This window comes from Rattus norvegicus, chromosome 3 (genome assembly GCF_036323735.1).
Source record: "Rattus norvegicus strain BN/NHsdMcwi chromosome 3, GRCr8, whole genome shotgun sequence".
NCBI lineage: Eukaryota > Metazoa > Chordata > Mammalia > Rodentia > Muridae > Rattus > Rattus norvegicus.
Genome location: NC_086021.1, coordinates 182,370,221 through 182,378,456, shown reverse-complemented (window position 1 = coordinate 182,378,456; position 8,236 = coordinate 182,370,221). Strand labels below are relative to the sequence as shown.

The following is an 8,236-nucleotide window of genomic DNA, read 5'->3' as shown; positions in this document are numbered from 1 at the left end:
ATTTTTAAACAGATGGTTCAACTTCGGACGAGGCTAACAGGTGGGCAAAGGTCAGACTAGCCCAGGGCCCAGGCCAGGAGGGTTCCCAAGAGCTCTGAGAGCTCTCTGTGGAGCAAGGGTGCGTGCTCTGCTGTGAGTTCCGCCTGACGTGCTGCTGCCTTGAAGTGAGGTTTGCCTATGCCCCTGGCCCTGCAGAGGCTACCAGCAGGGGTCTGTCTGTGCCACAAGATCACATGGGGCCGGTGACTTGCTGTGATTTCTTCCCCAGACTCTAGGTCAGCTCTGCAACCCATACCCACCCCTCACCCCACTGTGTGTGTGTGTGTGTGTGTGTGTGTGTGTGTGTGTGTGTGTGTGTGTGTGTGTGTGTGTGTGTGTGTAGACCAGAGATCTCCTTTCACCATGTGGGTCCCCAAGATAGAACTCAGGTTGTCAATCTCTCCCCACCCAACAAGACATGCTTTCTCTGTAGTCCTGGCTGTCCTGGAACTCACTCTGTAGACGAAGCCACCCTTGAGTCAGAGAGCTCCACCTTCCTCTGCCTCCTGAGTGCTGGACCACCACCCTCTGGTTGTCGATCCTGTCCAAGAGGTACCTTTACCTGCGAAACCATCTCACCAGCCCGAGACCTCGCTCTCTCCCAGACCCCGCTGGCTGTGCCCTCTCCCTGGCGTCTTTCCATCTTCAGCCCCAGGCCCAGGCCCCTCAGCCTCTCCTAAGTTCTCCTGCCTGGGGACCTTTGCAGGGACGTCACCTGCCCTTCCTCCTCAGCTTCCTCTGGCTCATCTCTTGGGGCTCCGTGCACTGTACCGGTTGGGGCTTCCTGAATACCCCTCTCCCCACACATCGTTAGCTACCCTGTGAGCATCACTCTATTGGTTTAGCCTGTTCCAATGCCAAGAGGACCTGCCCCACCAGTGGTCACTCAGAAGCTACTAAAAGAATGACGTTTGCAGGTGACCATGACATCTGATGGATCCAGAAGCCCGGCCAACTTCACCCATGGCCTCTCTCTCTCTCTCTCATCTGTTCCTCATGTTCTCCCAGGATCCATGGTCTTCATTCAGAAAGTTCCAAGTGGCATCTTGGCCCAACTTGGGCAGTGACTTCTCCCCTGGGCATCCTTCCTTTCCGCCCTCAACCTCCCACCATGAGGCCTGGCCTCCACCACCCTTCATCTATGATGATACCCTAGCTCTTGCCTGAGTCAGCATGGACCTGTCCCATGGATACCAGCCACACGGTCACCCACAGGTTCAGCCTGAGGCTGTAGCTGCCCACCATGGTCAGCATTCTGGAACCACAGTCCTCAAGTTCTGGGGCATCAACACCAGCATCTGTCAAAGGACATGACAGGGTCCCCTCAGTCCACGCCATAACACTGCCCAGCAGGGGGCATGTCCTAGACTTCCCAATACCACCAGAGTTCCTAATGCAGGTGTCATCTGACCCACCTGAAGCTGGGGGTGAGTTAGGGGACAAAGGGGCGGGTTTTGTCCTTGACCTTTGCAGGGGCCTGCTACTCAAGAGTAAGTGAAAGCCCCCTGGTCCACCATGCACCATAGCTGCCTGGGAGACCCAAGTCCTCCCCTAGACTGTGTGAACCTAAGCAAGTGCCCACTCCCTCAGCGCCTGGCTTCATGTTGGTGCTGACGATGCAGGGAGGTGTGGGACTCTAGGGGGCCTGACCCAGAAGCCAAACAGTGTCTGATGGGCAGGAAGTTAGCCTGCAGAAAGCTAACTGCACTGGGTGGAGGTGGTGAGCCTGCAGTAGTGGCTTACCTGGCCACACCCCGCTCTGCTGTCTGTTTGCCAGGAGCTGCTTTGAACCCCCATTTTAGTTCTCTTGTCTCTACTGGGGGTTTCCGTCCTCCTGGCTTTGGGCCTCAGTAGACGGACCAGGGGACACTTTGCTCCTTACCAGCTTCCTCTCTGTAAGTCTGCAGCGTGAAACCCAATCCCTTAGCTCTGGGTCTCCCTTCATCCTGGAGGGAGCGAGTCCTTTCCTTCTCACTCTCGTCCCAGCAGGACTCCCCACTTCCTTCCCATCCCCAGCACCCACTGCGATCCCTGGGGAGACATTTCAGCCAGGACCCCAGGCCACTGTTGTGTCTGTCAAGAACACAGCACCCTGCAAACCCACAGTCCCTAAACTCACTCTCCCACTGGCAGGCAACCTCGTGGGGACTCCGGACTTTGAACCAGGGCTGGTTGTCTGCGATGACCCGAGTCCCCTCGGAGTGCTGACGTAGTGGCCAGCGGCTCTCTCAGAACCTCCGGGTTAAGCATTAACTTTTCTGGCCCATTCTGACTCAGGGCAGCCCCGGTGACAAAAGCCAGAGGTCACAGGTGGATGGGATCCCGCCACCTCCAGATTTTTTTGCCTGAAATGAAAGGACGTGGGATGGGATGGGATGGAGTAGATGGGGTGGGGTGGGGTGGGTGGGTAGGTGGGGTGGGTGGGTAGGTGGGATGGGGTGGGATGGGGTGGCATCCCCTGACTCCTATCTTCCTGGCAAACTGCTCCTCACCTCTGTCTCAGAAGCTTCAGCCCAGCCTGTGCACCCTCCCTCAGCCCCAGCTTGCCTCTCTTGGGAAAACAGGGTGCTGACCCCCCCTTCCACGATCTTCCTGTATCTCAGGGGAACCTGGCTCTCTCCTGGGGAGGTAAGAAGACCTCAGGCTATCCTCAGATCACATGGTCTGGACATCCCCCTCCCCCCCTTGCAGTCCTCGGACTCCCCCTCCCCCAGCTTGAAGCAGCACACTGACCAGGCCACCACTGTCTCCCTGAGGCAGCCTCCATTGCCCTCCTCATCCTTCTTCTCCTCTCTTTTCACTCTCTGCCCAGCAACCAGGGAGCCAGGAATTCAGATCTAGTCACTTTCTCTCTTTAACCACCTATGACCTCTTGGATCTAGACCAGACCCCCTAAGACCCTAAACTGGGCCTCCAGCTGTGCAGATCCAGCCATCACCCTCTCGTTTGATTCTATCTCAGCCTGGGTGGGCTGGCCACACTGCTTCAGCCAGATCCGGACACACCTGACCAGGACCTGCCTCCCCCACACCTGTCTAGGTCCTGTCTCCCAGCCTCTTGTGATTTCTCTACCCGACTGTGGGTCACAGGCCTCTGAGGTCTTGGCTCACACATCCTTCTCTGACTAGCCTGCCTGGGCCTCCTAAGGGGCTCCCTTGAAGCATTGTACTGCTCCACTACCCCCTACGCAGGGCCCAGAGACAGCAGACCACTGGTCCTGGTCACACAACATGAAAGCAGTCATGGGTTTTCCCATCAGCACTCCGAAGCCCACTCTTGGTGACATGGTCTAACCCAGGGCCACTTTTAGGTCTGTCAGCAGAGAATGCACCCTTGGAAGCCTGCCTGGGTGGGTGGCTGACGTCTGCCACAGAGAAGAGCAGCATGGCATGGATGGTACTGTGTGGTTGTGGGGATGAGTGCACTGCTGTATGAGAACTGAGTTCAATTCCCACCTCCTTCCCCAGCCCCAGGCGGTGTCCGGTCTCCTGAGTCAAGCTGACCCTGTGTGTGTCAAGAAGACAATGCCCATTTTCCTCATGTTAGGGAGAGTTCTAGATGCCTCTGGAAGTGTGGAACTTCACTTAACCACCTCCGTTGGACTGCGCAGGAACCAGGGTACCTGGGACTCAGCTCTGAGGAACCCTAGACCAGGTTCAGAAACTCTGTCCTAAATCTAAGCTTCATTTCTTAATTCTCTCGGGCCTCAGTTTCCCCATCTGTTGAGCCTGTCAGCTTACCAGGTACGAGGCCTCTTCCTGTGTCTGTCACGTGGTATCTCTGGACTTAGCTAGGTCCTCTGAGACAGCTGCAGGAGTATCAGAAACGCAGTGACCGAGAGCCCCTCAGCGAGTGGGGAGGGAGTGCTGTGCATGCAGCCTGTTTCTGTTGGCTTTCTCCAGGATGCACCAGGGTCTACAGGGCCAGCCTGGAGGTCCAAGCCTGCCAAGGCAGAAAGTGCATCTGTGTCCATAAGGGTGTCTCAAGAGAAGAGGTGCTTGTACGCGGTGACTCTCTCTCTCCCAATGCCTTGTGTGTCACCCTCCTATTGAGCCAGCTGTAGCCCCAGCGGAATTGCCCTGACTGCAGGCCCTTCCTTTTGCCTGACTTCATCCATGCCTACTGTGGACACAGCACAGACTCCAGAGGACCAGCGTAAACCTCTACCCTCTCTCTCACATTCTGCCCCACACTGAGAAATGGTTTCGGTGGAAGATAAAAAAGAAAGTTTTTTTTTTCCCAAAACCTAAGTTATACTAGCAGCTAGAATATGTCTTTTCTAGAAGAATCCATGGAGAAGACGGGCTACCCTTCTCTGCCTAAAACTCACTCTGCTGCCTGCAAAAATGTCAAGAGGCCCAGGGTCCAGAAGTAGGTCCCTGAGAAGTTCCCCTGCAAGGGCTACCACGGAGCAGGCAGTCTGGAGGTCTGTCTGCCTCATGTGACCTTGGCAGATCCTGTCCCTCTCTGGCCCTCCAGGCCACTGAGAAGGGTCTGCAAACCACAGGTGCATGCCCTGTGAGCAGGGGGCATGCTCTGTCACCAGATGTCAATGTGCCCACGAAGTTTAGTCAATTAACACAAGCTCAGATGTTTCCTAAGGTACCTCACACCAGCCTCGCCACCAGCTGCCCCAAGACTCGCATGCCTGTGCACCCCAGCAGGGCCACATCTCTCTACACTCATGGGCAGACCTACCCTGTACTCAGGCAACAGGAACCATCCCTCCTGACCCTGGTGGCCAGCCTTCTCTATCTCCAGCCTGCAGCTTCTCCTCACTCCTCCCCGTCCCATCCCTCCTCTCTCTTCACTGCCTACACTGGTCAGGGCGTAGGACTGAAGGTGGCATGTGTGGGTGTCTGACTAGTACCCTCCATCCACAAAATGACTTTTTAAAGAATATTTTTATTTTACATTATGGGTTTTGCATATTTTATTTAAAGTATGGGTTTTCATATTTTATTTATATTATATTATGGGGTTTGCATATTTTATTTTATAATTTTATTTATATTGTATTATGGGTTTTGCCTATTTTATTTTACATTATGGGTTTTGCATATTTTATTTTATGGGTTTTGCCTGAATGTCTGTGCACCGCTTGCACGCCTAGTGCTTGAAGAAGCCAGAAGAGGGTGACAGATCCCCTGGAACTGGAGTTCCAGAAGATAGTGGACCACCAAGTGAGTGCTGGAAACTTAACCCCGGTCTTCTGGAAGGACAGCCAGTGTTCCTAACCACTCTGCCACCTGGAGCATGTTTTAAAAGCATAATCAGATCACTTGAAGCCAGGCATGGTAGTACATGTTCCTGATCCTGGCATTCAGGAGGCTGAAGCAGGAGGATTACCGTAAGTTGAAAGTCACCCTGGGCTGCAGAATGAGTACCAGTTGAGCCAGGGATACATAGCAAACCTCGTCAACAATGATAATAACAATAGCATTTTAATCAAAACCTAAGGACAAATCCACCCGCTAGCGTGGACACTCACGGTTGCTTCAGTCCATGTGTCACAGGACAGCCAGCAGGTGGCTCTCCCAGAAGATTCTGCAATGTGAGCAACTTGCTGCAAAGCTAAAATGTGGCTTCTGAGTTCAGCCCTGGGTCTTCAACCCTCTCAGGACATTTGCTATTCTCTGAGCACAGGATACTGCCCAGTTAGGACAACACAGCAGTTGGAATGGGCCAGCCCTAACCAGATTGCCCCTGCTGGGAGCAGAGGTCCTGGGCAGAATTCCACCCTTTCATGGGCCAGGAGTTAGATGCTGGACTCTGGCATGAACACACACCCCCCCATCTGAGATCCTCAGGGTGAGCTTTGTGCTCTAGGGCAGATGGTCTTCCAGAGAGATCTTTGTTTTGGAAGATTCGAGGCACCCACAGAGAAGCCTAACCACTGGGCTCTATATGCACCCCAGAGACCTACTGGAACCTGGGCCCACTGGTAGCAAAGGCCAAGAAAACCTTGTGGCCCTCCCAGCCTCTCCTTCTCACCTAGCTTTCTGCCTGTCTCCAGATCTGTGGGTAGAGCCTCCAGCATGTGGTCTGAGTTAGTCCTGTCCCCCTAAAGTCCCTTCCTGCAGCACAGCCACCCCTGCTGTCTCCCCATGACCTACAAATACCAAGTCCTTCGTCTTCACCAAAGTCCTGTCCAGGAGGGAGATCCTATGCCCAAGGTTTCCTTCCCAAGTCCGCTAGGTTTCCCAAGCTCCCCTCGGGTTCCCACCAGCTGCTACTTCGTCTGTTGGTCTGTGCACACTGAGCGCCATCTTGACTTCCAGTCGGAAACCAAAGTCACAGGTAGTTGCAGCACAGGCTAGGGAGCCAGACTGTTTGGGGGGGTCAAACCCTGATTCTACCACTTCCTGTGTGATCCTGAAATGCGAATCGCATTTCAGGATCTTTGAGAGGCTTCAGTGGGCAAAGTCAACATCTTTGTTGTTGTGGAAGGCCCAACAAAGATGGGGAGCTAGGAGGAAAGGGGAGTGGGGAGACCTGCTGCTTCATGCCCCTCGAGGCACCGGGAGCAGCACAGGACACAGCTTGGTTACTAGGAGGCGAAAGTTGCTTCAGCAGAACTGAGGGTCTGCCACTGTCCTTGGCAGCTGTGAGGGGTCAGAGAAGCCACCTGTGCTTGTAGAGCAGCAGCAGCAGGCTCAGAGTCCAAGGACTAGGTGACAGATCATGCTATGGTCACCGCCCCCCACACCAATGAGGCTAACAGCAGCAAGGGGGACAAACAGCATTTGCTGGTGGATGTGAAGGTAGCACTCGCCCCTGGCACTTGACACACCCTAGGTCCAAGCTCAGTAGCATGTCCCCTGCTCAAGATCACCTCCCCAGAGCCAGAGGGGGTGGTTCTTACTTGTAATTCCAGCACTCAGAAGCTGACTAGGTGGACTGTATCAGAGCCTGGGGCAGGCAGGCGCATGGAGAGCCAGCATGAGCTACCGAGTGAGACCCTGGCTCTAGAAAAAGAAAAGACCTTCCCGAGCCTAAAGTGAGGTCATTTTCCCAAAGTTCCCCCACTTTACTCCCACCACACTCACTTGCACCCTGGCACTCACCCCTCCCAGACTTTCAGAACTTTCAGGTGTGTTTCCCTGTTTTACCCCAACATCTCCAGCCACCAAGAGCACTCACCTTTTATAGGGTGGAGGGAATATGGACACTGGGATGGGGACAGGGGGTGGATGCATTCATGTAGGTGAGTGGATGGTTGGTTGGTTGGTTGGGTGGGTGAGTGGGTGGATGGATGGATAGATAGATGGATAGGTAGATGGATAGGTAGATGGATAGGTAGATGGATAGATGGATGGATGGATAGATGGATGGATGGATAGATAGATGGATAGGTAGATGGATGATTGGGTGGATGGGTGGGTGGATGGATGAATGGGTGAGTGGGTGGGTGAGTGGGTGGATGGATGGGTGGGTAGGTGGGTGAGTAGGTGGATGGATGGATGGGTAGATGATGGGTTGGTGAGTGGGTGGATGGATGGGTGGATACATAGAGACTAGTTGGACCCTATTGTCCTGATGAAACGCCCAAAGTTTCACTTCACTGGTGCTAATCTCCCTGATGATCACAGATGTCTTTTCAGCCCCAGCAGATCAACACGCACAGATCTTAGTTAAAACATCACACAAATGACTTCCAGCTTCATTCCCCTCTAAAACCTCATAAGTTGGGCTTCCCCTGTGTGCAACACTGTCAGTACTCCTGACTACCATGGTCTGGCAGAAAAGGCATTAAACTCCCTGCCCACAGAATCCCATGGCTTTTCCACCCCTAAGTCTTCCATATTCCTCCCCTCAAGATAGATACCTAGGGAGGGCTGGAAATATGGTTAAGAGTTCTTGCAGAGAAATTGGGCTCAGTTCCCAGCACCTACTCGAAAGTTGACATCTTTAGCTCCAATTCAAGAAGATCTGGCGCCCTCTTCTGGCTGCCCCAGGCACTGCATGCACATGGCGCATAAAAATACACGTAGGCAACACAGCACGCACATACAAATAAATAAATAAAGCTTCTTTTTTAAAAAATATTTATTTTATGTATTTGAGTACATGGTTGCTGTCTTCAGACACACCAGAAGAGGGCATTGGATTCCATTACAGATGGTTGTGAGTCACCATGTGGTTGCTGGGATTTGAACCCAGGACCTCTGGGAGAGCAGTCAGTGCTCTTAACCTC

General features: G+C 53.6%; 1 long non-coding RNA gene across 1 annotated transcript; it reads right to left on the bottom strand.

The window, feature by feature from the left end:
* Window positions 1-1,202: 1,202 nt before the first annotated feature.
* LOC120101816 (uncharacterized) lies at window positions 1,203-5,696 on the bottom strand. Its single transcript, XR_005502814.2, has 4 exons — window positions 5,531-5,696; window positions 3,780-3,981; window positions 2,159-2,384; window positions 1,203-1,337 (listed from the first exon to the last, which is right to left on the bottom strand). It is a non-coding gene; the product is annotated as an uncharacterized LOC120101816 (long non-coding RNA).
* Window positions 5,697-8,236: the final 2,540 nt, after the last annotated feature.